Source organism: Sapajus apella, unplaced genomic scaffold, assembly GCF_009761245.1.
Source record: "Sapajus apella isolate SASKATOON/1434 unplaced genomic scaffold, GSC_monkey_1.0 scaffold22, whole genome shotgun sequence".
NCBI classification, from domain to species: domain Eukaryota; kingdom Metazoa; phylum Chordata; class Mammalia; order Primates; family Cebidae; genus Sapajus; species Sapajus apella.
Genome location: NW_022436962.1, coordinates 7845077 through 7859758, shown reverse-complemented (window position 1 = coordinate 7859758; position 14682 = coordinate 7845077). Strand labels below are relative to the sequence as shown.

The 14682-nt window shown below is 47.7% G+C and overlaps 1 protein-coding gene across 27 annotated transcripts in view; it reads left to right on the top strand.

Moving 5' to 3' along the window:
- The window catches only part of PLEKHA6 (pleckstrin homology domain containing A6), a 166211-nt gene that overhangs the window by 77858 nt on the left and 73671 nt on the right, over positions 1–14682 (top strand). The window contains exon 1 of one of the 27 annotated variants that reach the window (XM_032288870.1): positions 11259–12396. The exons of the other annotated variants lie outside the window; for them this stretch is intronic. The gene's annotated coding sequence lies outside the window, so the exon portion shown is untranslated. Of the gene's footprint in view, positions 1–11258; positions 12397–14682 lie in introns of those variants that run through there. 27 annotated transcript variants of the gene reach the window in all.

Below are 14682 nucleotides of genomic sequence, written 5' to 3'. Positions count from 1 at the left end.
TCCCCTCCACCTTCCCTATGGACCTTAGCTCACCTATGTGACAGTCCCCACTTCTGTTGCCAGCTCCCTCTTAGACATCCCAGGAGCTCTTCTGCACTGGGTGGTAGGAAGCTCACCTGCTTTCTCTGACCCTCCTCTTTCTTCCTGTCCTCGCAGATGACCTGGACTCTAGGCTGGTCATGGTCTCCCATCACTCTCTTCTGCTGTCTTTAGACAAAATTCCCAGTGTTTTCCCTTCTTCCCCCGCTTGCTTTCCTTGTCTTCCTCGTGTCAACCATGTGTGCAAAGACTAGATGGAGACTTTAGGTCCTCCAGAAGTCATCATGTCCCTTCTTCTGGGATTAATTTGTGACTTCTAGTTATAAGTTGCTGACTGCTCAAAGCAGCTTAAGCTCCAGAGGGGATTTAATTATATGAGTACTGGGGTGTCTCTCAGAGCTCAAGGTAAAAGGAATGGCTGGACCACAGGAACGGACTAGCAGCAAAAGCTGAATGCCACAGGTGTGGTCTTTGCCCCTCTCTGTGTGCTGGCTGTTTTTTTTATCTCACTGCAGAGAGGCCTTCCAGCTTCCTGGTCAGTCTACAGGAAAGAAAAGATGGAAAAGCAGCTCCTTCCTGTGCACACCACCAACAGAGTTGCCTGGAGAAGGGCTGATCTTTTTTTTCTCTCCATCTCAGTTCCCAGCCCTGGGGAGGGATCTTGGCTGAGCTGACATCAGGTGGCTACCCCATGCAACCGTAAGAGTGAGTGGGTTTCAGGAACATGGTTATTTCTGCTGTAACCATGGATCTAGGGATGGGGCCGGTTTCTAGAAAGGGGTTAGTACTTCCTATTGCACATCGGCCCTTCTTGGACCTCTAAGCCTAGGGGAGTCTGGCCTGGGGAGTTTACACACCCTGATTCCTCTCGATTGGCTCCTCTCCTGCTTGGCATGAGGACTAGCAAGGGCTAGCAAGGAGCAGGGCAGTCCGACTGACTGAACCTGGGCATGGCTGTGTGTCACTGCCATTCCCATGCACAGAAAAGACCTGAAACCTGGACGTTGAAGGCCATTCAGTCCCTCACCCTCCCCTCAGGCACCACTCTATCCTTTTAGTAAAGTCTTTCATAAATGATTGGGTTGTTCCATTTGATACTAGGGAGTCAACATCTAAAAGTCTGTTGGAAAGTTCATCATTGTTTTTAAATTCAGTCTCTCCTGTTGTAGCTAAGTCCATCCATTGTCTCTCATTCATTTGGGGCTCATGAGGAAGACCCAGGTCCACCATCTTGCTTAGGTTAACATTGAATTAGTGAATATGAAACTATTTTTACACGAGAAGGCAGGGGCTTGGGCCGGGCTCTATGGGATTTGGAAGCATTTTTGACTGATTGCTGCCCTTCATGGAGTGAGCCCCTGAGGAGAAGAGACACATGTTTGACTACTTGTAGAAATGGCCAAGAGCACGCCTCTGGATTCTTCTTTCCCAGCTACAGGCTCCATGGGACCAGAGCCAACTGTGAACCATGAGAAAGGGGTGGAGGTTCAGGCAAGTCAAGGGGCAGAGATGTGAGGAGTAGGGGGAGGCAGCAAAGGGGTCCTAGACCAAGATGCTGTCTTCTCTCTATCACCCACATTGATGGGCAATCAAAACCTGCAGAGAACGCTAAATCCTTTTGATCTCTGATAAGAAACAGCTCATAGTGAGCAATGTAGAAGGGAGCGAATTTCCGTTCCCGTGTTTCTGGTGGTTCCACAAGCTGGGGTGTTGAGATGATGGTAACCACGAATACATAATGGACATTGTTGTAAGCGTTTTATGTCTATTAAGTTACTTAATCCTCACAATACATCCTATGAAGTAGAAGCTTTTACCCAACCCCCATGTTGCCGATGAAGAAACTGAGGCACAGAGAGACTGAATAACTTGTCCAAAGTCCCATTGCTAGTATGGAGTAGAATCAGGATTCAAATCCAGGCAGTGTGGCTTCCCGGCCATCCTTCCTTTTCTCGCTGATGGATTGGGGAAGCAGACAGTTCTACCCCAGGTAAACCACAGAAAACCCTATCTGATGTCAGTTCCTCCAGGCCAGAGACCTCGTCCTTTCTAGCCATGTGCTAAGGCCCAGTGCCTTACACTCAGTAGAAGTTCTTACTGGAAAGAGGCAAATTAAAATGGGAAGAGGATTAGTCTTTGTCTTGAGACTTTCCAACAAGAGAAATTTACATTTAGACATTCCTGTATCCATGTATTTTCCTATCAGAGGTAGTGTTTAGGAAGGAGTTAAATGTCCCATCACAGACCAATGTTAGAGCCAGGAGGTTTTTCTTTTTGGGAAGAAGGAGATGTTAGGTTGTGACTTTCTCCATTAGTTTTGATCTTTATTGCTACTCTTGTCACTAAATCCTTTCTCTCTCCATGGAGCTGGGAGTTGAAAAAAAAGGAATCTGGAGGAATGGGTAGGGTGGCTCTCTGGTTACGGTGGTAATAGCCGTGTTCCTAAACCTGACCTCCTTTCTTTGGGTCAAATTGGATGAGTTTTCCATGGTGCCGCAGGCTTTTTCTTTCTGCTCCCCATTCACTCCGTGATCCCTCAAACCTCTCATTTCCATCCATGCTTTCTGCAGACACACAGTACTGAGGCTGGAAGGAGCTGGAGAGGCACAGGCAGGCCCCACTCTCTGCTCTGTGAGTAGTGTGTGGGAGGAGGCTGGAGAACTGAGCACTTCTCTCTGATGCTGCCTGACTCTCTTGGAGCCAGTGAGGTGGGGGTGTCTCTGAGTGAGGCAGGGAGAGGGCCTGGAGGGGCCCAGGAGCTGGACTATTTCTGTAACACAGAGCACATCTGCAGCCAGCCACAGAGAAGGTCAAACTCTGGGCGCAGGGCTGGAATGCAAGGGGCCAGGCAGCTGGGGGAGCTGTGGTTTCACCCTTTCTGGCAGCTTAGAGGGCCACGGCAATGCCCTTTGGGGAAGGTGGGGCTACCCACAGCAAAGTGGGTGAAGTGGGGAGGGACTCCGCCCTGGTAGATGGTGATGGTGCAGAGCATTGGAGAGGGTAGAGGAGGGCATGCAAAATCCAAATGCCCATCACAGGTGGCAGAGAGGAATTTAATTCAAGGTGTGAGGGCTTTAATTCATGCTCTCTGCCATACAGACACACACACACACACACACACACACACACACACACACACACACACACACACACACACCAGGCAAAGTACTGCGTGAGAGGAAAGAGAAATACTGCTGAGGCAGGAACAAGGAGGCCACAGAAACACACGCGTGTAAGTGTGCGCCAGTGTTCGGAAGTCCACACGGGGTGGAGGGCGCACTTGCACTGGCCCCTTCCAAAGCCCTGTCTAACACACAGATTTGTCTTTGTGGTCTTTTTCTTCATCAGGACCACACCCCTCCCACCACAAACTGTATAAGCTCCAGGCTTCCCGAAACCTGAATGTGTCGCTGCATCCATGGCACTGACACAACCCCCGGTTCCTTGGTCCCCTGCCTGCACAGTCACAAAGCCCCTTGCCCTGCACGCGTGCACCCTGTAGCTTCTATGCCTTGCCCTCGTCTTCCAGCATGCATGTGTGTGGTTTGGGGCTTGTTGAGTTTCCGTTTATAGTTAGAAAATTGCCCTGCTCTGGCTCCGGCTTTGTCAGAGAATGCTCGTGTTGGCTCAATCTGACTGCTGCTTGACCTTTGGCCACCCTGCCGTTGGCCTGGCCTGCTCTGGCCACCTAGATGCATGATCTGGTGGGTCCTCCTCAGCTGAATCTAAGTTTCTAAAATAGGGCGAGCGTTTCAGATGAGCAGTCAGCCTTTCGAAGGAGTGCTTCCCTGAAGAACCCAAGATGCTCAGGATAAGCAGCTCTTTTGTCCTATCGTTTGCTCTAGTGGCAATGAGATTCCCTCTCTCACGTCCAGTGGGCCCCAAGGGAACAAGGACTTACTGTGCGCATTGTACAGTTGGATGTGTGCGGCATAAGCAGTAGAGTTGGGTTTTTTGTTGTTGTTGTTGTTTTCTGGAGATAGAGTCTTGCTCTGTTGCCCAGGCTGGAGTGCAGTGGCACAATCTCGGCTCACTGCAAACTCTGCCTCCCGGGTTCAAGCGATCCTCCTGCCTCAGTCTCATGAGTATTTGGCATTATAGTCATGTGCCACCACGCCCAGCTACTTTTTGTATTTTTAGTAGAAATGGGGTTTGATCATGTTGGCCAGGCTGGTCTTGAACTCCTGGCCTCAGGTGATCCACCTGCCTTGGCCTCTCAAGATGCTGGGATTATAGGTATGAGCCAGCAACTGGCCTAGAACTGGGTCTTCTTAGTCAAGTATTTCTGTCCAGTAATGATCCTTAGAATGGACATGCTTTTCAACTATGACACACACAAAGGCCCACCTCCCAGTTCAAGTTATGCTAGGAACAGACCTCCCTCACATTTGAGGTTCTCAGGTGTTAATTATTCTGGCTCCTAAGTACAGGGGAGAGGGTGCTATCTGGAAGGATAACTTCTTTAGGAACAAATTATTAGCATCCATCTGTATATGCCGAAGTGCTGAGGGGTTTTATAGCCAAGATTGAGCCATTGTCTCCTAAGGATAAACAGTCCAAGGCAGAGGCAGACAGATGATAATGATTATTGGCATTTATTGAACATTTACTAAGTGCCAGGAACTTTCATACATTTTTTATGTGTATAATCTTATTGACTCCTCTGACAAGCCCATGAAGAAGGTCCATATATTATCCCCTTTTCACAGATGGGGGAATGACAGCACAGAGAGGTTAAATGCCTCACCCAGAGTCCCTTAGGTAGTCACTGGTGGAGCCAGGATTGGAACTGGGACAGTCTGACTCCAGAGCCAAAAATCTCAAGGCTAATGCAGATTCAACTCAATAAAAATAAACAAAAGGATTAGCTGGCAGGATGATGCATGAGAAGGGAATTTCAAGTTGCACAACTAACATAAAGTGGGAAGAGAGCTGGTCCTGGGCTCTAATCCCAGTTCTCTCACTTCCTAACTGTGTAGCCTTGGGCTAACAACCTGACCTCTCAGGTTCTTCTTCGGTAACAGCAGGACAGCAATACCTGTCTCTGGGGGTTAAGCAGAGCATTCTCTATCATCATGGCTTGAGTAGGTGTTAATTTCCTGCTTCTTTCTGTGCCAGTTGTGAAGTTTTCCTGGGAGGGTGAGGGGTAATTTGGGAATCCAAGGTTAATTCTTATTTCAAGAAGAAATGTCCAACCAGCCCTCTAATACCCTATCTTCTGGACAAGACTTCCTCCCATCGCCACTTCCTCCGTGTCCTCTTGGGACTGCCTGAAATGGGAGGAGAGACAGGCTGGAGAGAGAGAAGAGTTTGGCTTAATGCAGCTGTCAAGCAGCTGTCACCCTCTGGCCACTCTTTCTTTGCCTTCTTTTTTCCCTTTTAAAAACAAGGGCACTCTCTTGCATAACCACAGTATAATGAGCAGGCTCAGGAAACTTCATCATGTCGATATGATTGTATTATCTAATATTCAGTCCATATTGAAATTTCACCAGTTGTCCTAATCAGGTCATTAGAACCCAATTCAGGATCATGGCTCCTTCCTCCCCCTTAGTCTGGAAAGTCCCTCAGCCTTTCTCCAAGTTCATGCATTGAAGTTTTCTTAAAGAGCACAGGGTTCTCTCTCGGACTTCCTGAGCCCTGTCCCATGTTTTCTCATCGCTGAGCAGGGCTGACTTGGGTAAGGCGATTAAGATACTCCCCTTAGGTGCAAAATGTAAGAGGGTGCCAAAAAACTTGGTAGTCAAGATAAATCACATCTCAATGTAATATTTTTAAAAATCAAAATCAATGCAAACATTTCATGAAGAACAAAATAGTAACATCTGAAACAAAGACGGGATCCCAAACAGTGCCACTTTAAGCCACATTGGAGGCTGAGGCAAAAGGGAAAATCCAGCCATACTGCTCCTGTCTTTATTTGAAATGTGGATATTTCATCACAGGTTTTTAGTGTTAATTTTTATTTCAAAAATATTGCATTAAAATAAGTCTTGATTGGCTGGGCATGGGTGCTCACGCTTGCAATCCCAGCCCTTTGGGAGGCTGAGGTGGCCAGGAGTTCGAGATCAGCCTGGCCAACATGGTGAAACCCCATCGCTACTGAAAATACAAAAATTAGCCGGGCGCGGTGGCTCAAGCCTGTAATCCCAGCACTTTGGGAGGCCGAGGTGGGTGGATCACAAGGTCAAGAGATCAAGACCATCCTGGTCAACATGGTGAAACCCCGTCTCTACTAAAACTACAAAAAATTAGCTGGGCATGGTGGCGCGTGCCTGTAGTCCCAGCTACTCAGGAGGCTGAGGCAGGAGAATTGCCTGAACTCAGGAGGCGGAGGTTGTGGTGAGCCGAGATCGCGCCATTGCACTCCAGCCTGGGTAACAAGAGCGAAACTCCGTCTCAAAAAAAAAAAAAAAAAAAAAAAAGAAAATACAAAAATTAGCCAGATGTGGTGGCACAAGCCTATAGTCCCAGCTACTCAGGAGGCTGAGGCAGGAGAACCACCCAAACCTGGAGGGCAGAGGTTGCCAATATCACACCACCGCACTCCAGCCTGGGCAACAAAGTGAGACTCCATCTCAAAAAAAAAAAGTCTCGATTACTGAGTTTTTGGATGCCCCTTAAACTTTGTGCCCCCTCCCCTGCCCCCACAGGGTAGGCTTTCTCCCTCTCGTCCCACCCTCAGAGCAAGTTGGGGGAGAGAGGTAAGGCTTCAGGTCAGGGGAGGAAGGTTAGGGGACAGAGACGAGGTGGGAGGGGCAGGTACAGAGGCCTGGAACGCAGCCCTGTGTCTGGCTGGGAGCTCTCTAACAGCTTCCAGCTGCTTCCACAGCCTCCAGACTTCCGCCTTGGGAGTGGCCTTTGGTTGTTTTTTTCCCCCTCTCCACATCAAATGTGTGATCTAATTAGACTTTGCACCCCTCGTTTCTATTAGTCTTCCCTGCCTTGCAGTACTCCGCTTAGCTGGCCTGTTCCCACCCTGTTTCCATCCATCCTGGGAGCCCCTCAGGTGCTGTCACTGGTGCACTCTGGGAGCATCTGCTCAGTGCTGGGTGAGCATTGCAAGCCAGGGGGAGGGACACAGGTGGGCATCAGCCAGGGCGAGGGACACAGGCGGGCGTCAGCCAGGGCGAGGGACATAGGTGGGCGTCCAGGCCAGGCAGCTCTTTGTGTCCTGAGGAAAGAGCTCCTGACTGAGGTTAACAGACCCCAAGGTTAGCCTTGCCTCAGGTATATGGGGTGAGTTATCTCAGCCACCACTTCCGGCTTCAGGGATTTTGTTTTGTAAAATGAGGGCGGTACTAACACTTTTCTGCCTACCTCATAAGACCATAAAATAACCAAATGGGATAATGATGAGAGTGCTTTGTGAACCGTGAAGGATTTTAATACTTTCCCTTCTGTCATAGAACAAATAATCCTTTATTTTGATTAAGATCGTATTCAGGTCTGCCGCATTATTTGATCTAAATCCGTGAGAGGAGAAGGGGCGGATTCAGGACCCACGTTCATCTCTGCCTGTAACCAGCATTTCTGTCAGACTAAAGGTCACTAGGAAACCCTGCCCATTCCCACCCTCATTCCATCACCACGTAGAACATAGTGGCTGTGCCCAGGAATAAGAGTCGTTGTTTTAATGTCTCAATTGAAGGCTTTTCTTTTTTACAGATTTATTGAGATACATGATAAATTGTGTATATTTAAAGGGTAAAATTAGGCGCATTTTGGGAAACCATACCACCATCAAGATAATTAACATCTATTTATCACTCCCCAGTTTCTTCCTGACTCTTTGTAATCCTTCCCTCCACCCTGGCCCCAGGCAACACCGTTCTGCTTTCTGTCACTATAGATTAATTTGCATTTTTAAGAATCTTATATAATGGAATCATACAGTATATACTTTCATTCAGGAAAGCCTTGCTCTTTTTATTCCATGTAACGATTTTATCTTTTTTTTTTTTTTTTTTTTTTTGAGATGGAGTTTCGTTCTTGTTACCCAGGCTGGAGTGCAATGGCGCGATCTCGGCTCACTGCAACCTCCGTCTCCTGGGTTCAAGCAATTCTCCTGCCTCAGCCTCCTGAGTAGCTGGGATTACAGGCAGGCGCCACCATGCCCAGCTAATTTTTGTATTTTTAGTAGAGACGGGGTTTCACTATGTTGACCAGGATGGTCTCGATCTCTTGACCTCGTGATCCACCCGCCTCGGCCTCCCAAAGTGCTGGGATTACAGGTGTGAGCCACCGCGCCCGGCCCCATGTAACTATTTTATCTTAACATTCATCCATTGTGCTGCATATTTCGATAATTCATTTCTTTTTATTGCTGAGTAGTACTCTGTTGATGCATGTAACACACACGTTATACTCACGTCTTCATGGACATTTGAGTTGTTTGTAGTTTGGGGCTATCACAAATAAAGCTGCTGTGAACATTTGTGTACAAGTCATTGTGTGGACATATACTTTCTTTTTTGTGGGGGTAAATGCCCAGAAGTGAAGTCAATGGGTTGTATGGTAGATGGATGTTTAAACTCTTTAAGAAACTGGGAAATTGTTTTCTAAAGCAGGATGTACCATTTCTATTCGTACCAGCAGTATATGAGCATTCCCATTCCTCTACATTCTTGCCAGTGCTTGATATGGTTAGTTCCTTAATTTTAGCTATTCTAGTGGGTATGGGTAGAGATAGCTCATAGTGGTTCAATTTGCATTTTCTTGATGACTAATGATGTTGTCTTTTATGTACCTTATTTAACATTTGTATATCTTCTTTGGTGTTATTTGCTATGTGTGTGTGTGTGTGTGTGTGTGTGTGTGTGTATATATATATATATATGTTTTTTTGTTTTTTTTTTTTTGAGACGGAGTTTCCCTCTTGTTGTCCCGGCTGGAGTGCAATGGTGCGAGTTTGGCTCGTTGCAACCCCTGCCTCCCTGGTTCAAACAATTCTCCTGCCTCACCCTCCCGAGTAGCTGGGATGACAGGTGCCCACCAACACGCCTGGCTAATTTTGCATTTTTAGTAGAGATGGGGTTTCTCCATGTTGGTCAGGCTGGTCTTGAACTCCTGACCTCAGGTGTTTGCCATCTTAATACTAAGTTGTGAGAGTTCTTCATAGGTTTTAGAAAAAAAGTCCTGTCTATTATACATTTTGCAAAGATTTTCTCTCTGTTTATGGCTTATCTTTTCGTTTTTGTAACAATGTCTTTTTTTTTTTTTTTTTTTTTTTTTTTGAGACAGGGTCTTGCTCTGTCACCCAGGCTGGAGTGCAATGGTACAATCTCAGCTCACTGCAACCTCCTCCTCCTGGATTCAAGCAATTCTCTTGACTCAGCCTCCTGAGTTGCGGGGATTACAGGTGCGCTACACCTGTTTTGTATTTTCAGGAGAGATGGGGTTGCGCTATGTTAGCTAGGCTAGTCTTGAACTCCTGACCTCAAGCGATCTGCCCACCTTGGCCTCTGAAAGTGCTGGGATTACAGGCATGAGCCACTGAGCCTGGCCTGTAACAGTATCTTTTGAAGAACAAGCTTTTAAATTCTGATGAAGTTCAATTTGTTGATTTTTCTTGATAGTTGGTGTGTTTTATGTCATGTTTAAGACATATTTGCCAAATGCAAAGTCACTAAGATTTTCTCCTGTGTTTTCTTCTAGAAACCTTGTGGTTATGTCTGTGGTCCATTTTGAGTTAATTTTTTAATGATAGGGTTAAGGTTGTTTATTTATTTGTTCGGTATCATACCAATACAGCACCATGCATTGAAAAGGCTGTCATTCTCTGTTGCATTGCCTTTATAACTTTGTCAAAAACCAATTGACCAAAATGTGTGGATTTATTTCTGAACTCTCTATTCTGTTCCATTCATCTATACATGTGTCTTTATGCCAACACTACACTGCCTGGATAACTGTAGCTTTATAATAAGTCTTGAAGTCAGGTAGTATAAATCCTCCAAAGCTATTCTTTTTCAAAACTTTTGGGTCTTCTGGGTCCTTTGAATTCCCATGTGAATGTTAGAATCAGCTTGTCAACTTTGCAAAGTTCTGCTGGGGCTTTGGTTGGGAATGTGTCGTATCCGTAGAAAAACATAGGGAGAGTTGACAGTTTAACAATATTGAGTCTCCTGATCCATGAAAACAGTATTTTTCTCCTTTTATTTGGAGTTTACAGTATTTATTTCAGCAATGTTTATAGTTTTCAGTGTATAGGTCTTGCATGTCCTTTGTCAAATTTATCCCTTAATTTTACACTATTATAAATGGTGTTTTAAATTTTCCTTTTTTCATTGTTTGTGGTCATTATATAGAAATACAACCGCTTTTTCTATGTAGACTTTTTATCCTGAGCCTCTCCTCCCCTGCTTTGAAAAATTCAATTTAAAAGAGCAGGAACCTGAAAGTACCAAGGGACAGGGCATTTGCATGACATGAGAAACACTTACGATGGCTGTAAAAACATGAGCGTCTTTCTGCTGTAAGTCAGTGGATCATTTCAGTAGCAGCCCTATAGACTGTAAAGTGTGGGAAGGAGGGGTGGTGTGGTAAATTCTGACCCTGCCCAAGTAGAACACCTCAAGATCTCTGGGGCATTCTTGCGGGTGAATGGAGCAAGTGGGAATGTGGTGCAGCCCCTTTAAGGAACCCGGCCAGCCAGCCACTGGCCACGAGGAAGGCAGCCCAGGAGATAAGATAAGGCCCCCTGGCAAGTTTAAAGCAGGGTCCTGAGCCGTAGTCGCTGGGCTACTGCTAGGCAAACAGGAACCAGGGGTGATAAGGAGGAGGTGCCAGCTACTAAATCCAGGCTGGCAAGAGGAGGAGCAGGCAAATCATTCCTCTGGGGCCTGAAAAGAGAGGGGGCTATTAATTGTGGGTTTGTAGGGAGAGGGCACTTGTATTCTCTGTATGTTCCATTTATGATCATGGTAAAAGAGAAAACTCCTACTGGGCTGTACTTAAAGGCACTCCATTTTTTTTTTTTTTTTGAGACAGAGTTTTACTCTCGTTGCCCAGGCTCACTGCAACCTCCTCCTCCCAGGTTCCAGCGATTCTCCTGCCTCAGCCTCCTGAGTAGCTGGGATTACAGGCATGCGCTACCATACCTGGCTAATTTTTTATTTTTAGTAGAGACAGAGTTTCTCCTTGTTGGTCAGGCTGGTCTTGAACTCCCAACCTCAAGTGATCCGCCCACCTCAGCCCCCTAAAGTGCTGGGATTACAGTCATGAGCCACCGCACTTGGCCTAAAGGCACTCTATTTTATATGGAGTAAATGCTCAATAAATATAGGCTTATTGAGTTCCTTATGCTCTATTGAGATGCTTTGATATGGGGTTTAGAGACTACCTGATTTCTTCCTCAAACCAGGAAAATCCTGGCAAGGACTTTCTCTCACAAGCCTGGCACTGCTCATTTGCACGCATCTGCGTAGATTTGCATGTGTCCTACTTGTAGATACTTTTAGATTTCCCCCAGATCGGTTGCCTGTTTTTAAAGGGATAAAGAGGGGATTTATCTCTTCTTGTTCTTGCTCAACTTTCATCTGCATCCTCCAAAGATGCAAAAATAATTTCTGAACTTTGAACTGTAAGCAATACCTGTGGTTGCCTAGTTTATGCAGATAGAAGCAATTCTTTGCCTGATGATGTGTTTCTCCTCTTAATTTCTATTATAATTCCTAGTTCTGCTCTCTAAACTTCTGAGTGGGACAGAGAGATATTAAAGTAAAAAAACAAAAGCTGAACAGCCCGAGGCTCAAATTGCTTAGAAAGCTTCAAGGATTAGTTCACTCTACCTGGACAGAGCACTTAGAGGCAGTTCTATGGGTTGGAAGACCACCTTTCCACCACTTCCCATCCCAGGGCTAGGGATGCTGGGGCTATCTTTGTCTCCTCTCCTTCCTCCAGGAATAAATAAAAATATCATCCCTCCCCCAGATCCCAGCTCCTCTATTGGCCCGCCAGGCAAATATTTCATAATGTGGGCTCATCCGATTGGGAATCGTGCCAGAGCCAAGAGCCTCAGGTTGCGAGTGTGCTCCAATCAGGCGGGGCCGCCTGGGTGGGACTAGAGGGCTCTCCTTCCCCACATGGGAGGTGGTGGCATTACTCAGGTGGATGGCATCAAGGTGGGAGTTGCTACTTTCTCAGGGCAGAGTGGAGGGGACAGGGCTGTCCATCAGCCCGCACCGGCTGGGGCAACCCAGCACTGAAGGGGTTAAGGCCAGCCAGCATGTGTGGCTGTTAATGATTGCTACCCATCAGGGACCTGGCGAATATTAAAGGAAAACCTTCTCCCTGTTCCTGAGTGTGAAAGGAGTCAGGGCTAAAGGCAGCAGAGGGAACAGCAAAGAAGAGCCGGTGAGTAAGTGGTTATCTGTCTGGTCTATGTTTGTCTGGGTGACTCTGGAGCAGAAAAGGAAGCACTGGACATACCCATTCCATCAGCTCAAGAGGGCTTTTGTTACCAGATACAAATTCTCAGCTTGGGGCAGATTCCAGTATCATTACTATTTATTAGAGGGAAATGTTTAGAATTGTCTTAGTCTAAGGGAGTGAACTACTTGGCGCAGAAGCCAGAGATACAAACCATTGTCTGTGCTGATGTCAAGACAATGGTTTTGTGTGGCCACCCTGAACACAGAGCTTCAGCTGCTACCCTTCCTCCCTCTCTCTGAGCCATTGTCTCCGGAGAGAGGCTCCGTAGCTCTGGGCAGAGGCAGCGTGGGCCTCTCTTGTGGACCGATTTTCTGGAATGGGGCCGTGGAAGGAAGGCAGAGGGGACAGAGCCACAGGAGACTGGCATGGCAGTGCTCCTTTTACTTTCTTGGTTTTATCCCTTTATGTACAGAGCCTGGTGTGGTGAGATGTAGGGTGAGACACAACCCGACGGGGGTGGGTGCAAAGAGCTAGGGGGAGAACGCTTCACTCATTAAGAAGACAAGGCTGTCATTTGAGAGGAAAATTAAAATCCAGAAAGAAAGAGAACCAACCTTTTGCATTTAGATTTCTGTTGCCCCCATTCCCTCAACTTCCCCTTCAGGTCCTTCACCCCTTCACCCTCCAAACCATGTGCGCTCTGTGACTCTGCCACCTTCCTATGACAGTTTTGTACAGGGGGTTGTGGACAAGAATCCTGGGCTTGGAGGAGGTGGTGGATGCACTGGCTTTTCTCAGCTGATGCTATCTCTCTGTGTATGTACTCACGAATGCCCACGTGATTGAAAAAAAAGAGGGAGACTGTCACCAAGAAGGAAGTGCTGACTTTATCCCCTCCCGCCCCTAGCTAGGAGCCCTTTTGTTCCCTTGCCTCTTTCTTGGGAGGAAAGACTTTGGATGACATAGTGATGTTAGGCTGGACGTAGGGAGGAACTCAGGGCCCTGGAGAGCCTGCTGGGTAGGAACAGGGTGCTTCGTCTGCCAGTCTTGAAGGCAGATTTGAGTGATAAGGTAAACCCAACCTCCTAGTGGCTTTCAGCTGTGGTGCTTCCTCCTGCTGGGCTGCCCATGGGCAAACAGAAACCGGGCACAATAGGGGGGAGGTGCCAACCACTAGACCCAGCAGGGCGAGAGCAGAAGCAGCCAAGTTTCTGGGCATTTGAGGCCAAGAAAGAGGGGGAAGTAGAGTACAGGAGAGGAACGGGGAGACTTGTCGTGTTCTGCCTCCTATTACTAGTCAGCCACACATGCAACCAGCCAACCTCCATCCCTTCAGTCCCTGGACAAGTAGAGCGGGATTGTTATTCCCAGGCTGGGGGGCTTCATGGGGATGCAACCTATGCCCCGCATGCTTGGTTTAATGCTCTGCTGTTGCTGTCTGGAAATCCTTAAGTTTTGCACAAGGGGTCCTGCAAATTGTGCGGCTGGTCCCATTCCCAGGCCTAGCCAGAAGTCGCAGCTGCAGAATAGTTGCTCGTACACTCTGACAGGTGTAGGCAGGCTCCCCTGTTACTCAGGTGTCACTTACCGAGGCCGGCTTCTGTCCTGGCTGACACCTGTGCTGCTTCCCTTTCCCTTTCCCCCTCTCTGTCCCCCTCCCAGGGCATTCTGTTCCTCCTTGACATAGCCTCCATGCCCAGTCTTTCTTCAAGGCTGCTGCAGGGCAGGCGTGGGAACAGCAGTGTCCCCTGTCTGACTGCCTCCCTGCCTCCCTTTTCAGCCCGTCTCTTTTCCTTATCTGGGATGTAGCCAGCAGGTTCTGTAGTCTGGGTCTAGATCTAGGAGCACCTCCTCTGTTCCTCTGAGATTGTCTTCCCTTCCCTCTGTAAGCCCCAGTTATCCATGGACGCTCTCTGGCACCTGCTTCTTGTGATGTTTGCTTAGGAACAGGTTGTTTTCCTGTGATGTCCACAGGATCCAGGTCTGGATGGGTGCAGGGTGGGGAAGGGGAGGTGCAGGGAAGGAAGAATCCCAGGCCTGCTGTCCTTGGTGGTAGATCCTCTCCCCATCCCTCTCATGCCAGCTCCTCCTGCTCTGGACCAAATGGCCCCACAGAAGACCGCCCTTTCCTTCTCCTCCCTCCGGCATCAGCTAGAGGTTGGCCAATCCGGGAAGGAAAAGGAAAGCAGGAAGGAGGAGCAGGTCGCTGGTGTCTCTGGCCCCCTCCCCAGCTCTCCTTCCCTCCCCAGCTCTCCTTCCCTCCCCAGC